The 3,457-nt window shown below is 43.4% G+C and overlaps 1 protein-coding gene across 1 annotated transcript in view; it reads right to left on the bottom strand.

Annotated features, from left to right (window-relative positions):
- The window catches only part of LOC109304999 (carbonic anhydrase 3-like), a 93,240-nt gene that overhangs the window by 15,808 nt on the left and 73,975 nt on the right, over positions 1 to 3,457 (bottom strand). The window lies entirely within an intron of this gene.

Here is a 3,457-nt window from a genome sequence, read left to right as displayed (position 1 = left end):
GGGGGGGGGGGGGGCATGCAACATATTAGCAAGCAATGGTAAGCAAACCAAGTAGTACCTAGGAAGTAAGTTTAATTAAAAAAAGGAAAATGAATCAAAATTCCTTCGGTCTTGAAAATTCTTAGCATGAAGAAAGTATTGAAAGGCCAGCTGCTGTTGCCAGTCTATATGTATAACTGTGCACAAAATTAAAAACACAGCTTTGAAAGTGTGGAAGTTATGAAGTATTTCATTAGAACAGTGCTGCAACATTTTCCATTTTTTCTGTTTTAACTAGATAATGAAGTAGTTTCAGAGAGTTTGGTCATTAAATTTCAAGGTTGAACAACCCACAGTATCACTGCAAAATTTCAGTCATAAAGGAAACTGAAGCTAAAAGCCTCTAATACTGGGCTCTCTCAAGTATAAATATAAATAAGTATGTAATGTCTCTTAAAAAGGTAAGACTGTCTACACGCATAGTCTTTGTCGAGTATGTAATGTCTCTCTTAATGTGCGCCGTTCCAACAAGGTTTTTGGGTGATTAGACTAGCAATACTGATAGTACAAAGTTTCTTTAACAAATCTCAAACAGTTTATCAGCCCTTTCCTTTGATATTTGAGGTTTCCTTTAACCACAAATATTTTAGGTGTAAATGCATAAACTTTACTGGGGGAGGGGCAGGCTCTACATCAAGCCTTGCCTAATAAGGACTGCAAGATTAGTACCATCTATAGAGCTGTTTTCCTTTATAAAAAGGACGACTATACTTTTTGGATATGGTTATAAAGTTGGAACTTGTTGGGTATTGCTCTACATGTAATAGAGTTGTACATTTCCATAAAGCTTTTATGCAAATATGTAAGCAAAACATCAGATCTCCAAACATGAAACAGGTCAAATATTTGAATGCTCTGGAAGAATGGTCTTTGAGTCAATATTGTCCTGTCTCAGAGAAGCAGTAAGATGGCAGAGAAAGCCTGAACAAGCCATGTAATATGGTCCCAAAGAAAAAAAAAAGTATCTCAAAGCAAGTTAAAAAAGCAGCAGTTTCACATTTGTCAATTCCTTCTTTGTTGAAGAAAGGTTGAAACATTTTCTTGGTTGGATATGCACTGGTCAAGGATATTTTAGCAGGGGGTTGAGCCAGATGACCTTTGAGGTCTCTTCAAACCCCCATGTTGCTTTAAAAAAAAGCAAAGTAGGACCTTGCACATGCTTGTGAACAAACAGAATTACATTGAAGATCTGATTATCAATTTCTTTTAACAATTAAGGAAGCCTCACATTTTTGCTAGCTGCTCAGATCAAGTGGTTACACTGTTGTCAGGCATGAGTTCCAGCTTCCAAGGAGAACAGCCTACCTTCTGAACCAAGGAGCAAATAAAAAGGTGCTCACTGAACTCAAGCAGCAAGAACGAATTAAAACAACAAGCATACAGCAAGTAGCACCCAGAGTTTCCTAAAAAACTGACTGATAACTTGCATGTGGAGGTGGAACCTTTGCTAGTGATGATTACAAAATACCTGCACTGATTGAGAATCCAGGCTCTGCCACTCCCAATCTGTAATAGAAAGACATCAATACACAGCAATCAACCACCTGATTGCCACAAACTAGGTTTTTCTTTACAGTGGTGGAAGTGAAGTATCATCCAAATAGAAAATTTCTATTAGAGATTAACTGAAGCAAGGAATTGAAGAATTTAAAAAAAAAAAAAAAAAAAAGTTAGCTCCAGTAGGATATCATAACTACACTGGAAATGATCCAACTGAATGTGGAAATGAGCTAGTCAGTGGGCTTAATTAAGACTGGACAATTATTTCAGTTTTCTATCCTGCTTGTAACCTACAAAATCTAGGAGGGGAGATGTTGGGCTGTTTCAGAAAAACAACGTAAAGCTTCACCATATTTTAAAACTTCTCTCTGCTGTTGAACTATCAGACAAATAAGTTCTGCCAGTGAACTTGGACAAAAGAGAGGTTTTCTAGCAGCCAGCTTAAGTGATCTACCAATGCTACTGCCAGACTCCCACCAAGGAAGAAAAAAAAAAAAGCAGCAGCAAGTGATTCCAACTTGATACAAGCCTTTTACATATGGCTTGGAGTCAGACTAGCTGGCCAGGACAGAGCTAAAAGCTAGGAGGAGAGGAAAGAGGAAACCCTTCTGAACTGGAAAGTATGCAGAAAGTTTAAGGCAGTGACATCAGGAGATACCCAAGTTACTGCACCACATGGTAGCTTCCAAGCCAAAAGGCAATAAAATCAACAGTCATATGACAAGGCAGCTAAGCAATTCACTCAGGTACCTCTGCACAGAGCTGCCTTGGACTGTTTACCTGAAGAGGTCCCACAGAGACTTGGGCGAGGACTACTGAGACACTGCTCCATGGTCCATTTGGATGAGACAGGCTGGATTGCCATTTGCAGGAATGAGCAAAGCTTTGCCCCCATAAAGGCCTTCCCATGACATCTCAAGGTCCTTTAGGTGAGAGTCACTTGTCTCCTACAAAGCCTGAAAAGTGTGGCCTTCTTCAAGCATAAGAAAGCAGGGTGTGGGTGCCATATGGGCCCTTCTACACATTCAAATTCAAGTTGGATAGAGATCAGCTATGGAGTGGTCAGTTTCCAGCACTAACTTAAAAAACCAACGAAAAATAAGAAATGTTTTGTGTTTCAAGTCAAATTAAGTCCAAATCTCTAAGTCAGTCCTGAACTGTAAGTGGCCCTACAACTGGCAAACATCCTCCACCCCCACCAGGGTCTTCAGATATTTCTAGAGTCTTTCGGAGGGCCAAGCTTGGAGTTTGGATGCCCCCAAGTTTCTCCTGCCTTCAGCCATATGAGGCAAGGAACAAGCTAGGCAGAAGCTTCCCATTTCCATGAAATGGACATTAAGCCTAAACACCTCAACAGGTACTAAACCACACCAGAAGGAAGAGGTTATCCCCAAGGGGATAAAGGAAGACTGCCTTTTTGGACCCAGATTCATGGCATTTCCCCTGCCAGGTAAGTATTTTTGGACAGAAAGAACTAGAGCCCCACTCTGCAGCAGGCTGGCTCTTACAGCTAGGGTCACCCTAGCCCAGTGATGCCTACAGAGCAGAGATGGCTGCGCCACTTGCTAGGTCGCCACCTGCAAAGGACGTGGCCCCTCTCACTTAGAGGCGCAAGGGCCTAGTGCATTGTGGGATAGATGTAGCGTGTAGTAGCGGCCTGCACCCTCCCAGCAGTCACAACCCCCCTCCCCGCACCGATACGGGCGATTTATGCCCCGGCCCCGGCCGACCTGAGCGGTCGAAGGTGTCGTCGAAGACCACGCGGCAGGTGCGGCCGTTGTTGAGGATGCTCTTGGCCGCGCCCGGGTCGTAGCTGGCGAACCAGGGCGGCAGCGTGGGGTCGTGCGGCGCTTCCTCGCTGCGGATCTCCACCGGGGACTGCCGCTCGCCGCGGGCCACCGGGTACTGCTCGTGCCAG

The sequence above is a fragment of the Gavialis gangeticus genome, unplaced genomic scaffold (genome assembly GCF_001723915.1).
Source record: "Gavialis gangeticus isolate Ggan-Ray unplaced genomic scaffold, GavGan_comp1, whole genome shotgun sequence".
Taxonomy (NCBI): Eukaryota; Metazoa; Chordata; order Crocodylia; family Gavialidae; genus Gavialis; species Gavialis gangeticus.
Note: the sequence above shows the minus strand (reverse complement) of the source record. Positions and strands in the feature narration are given on the sequence as shown.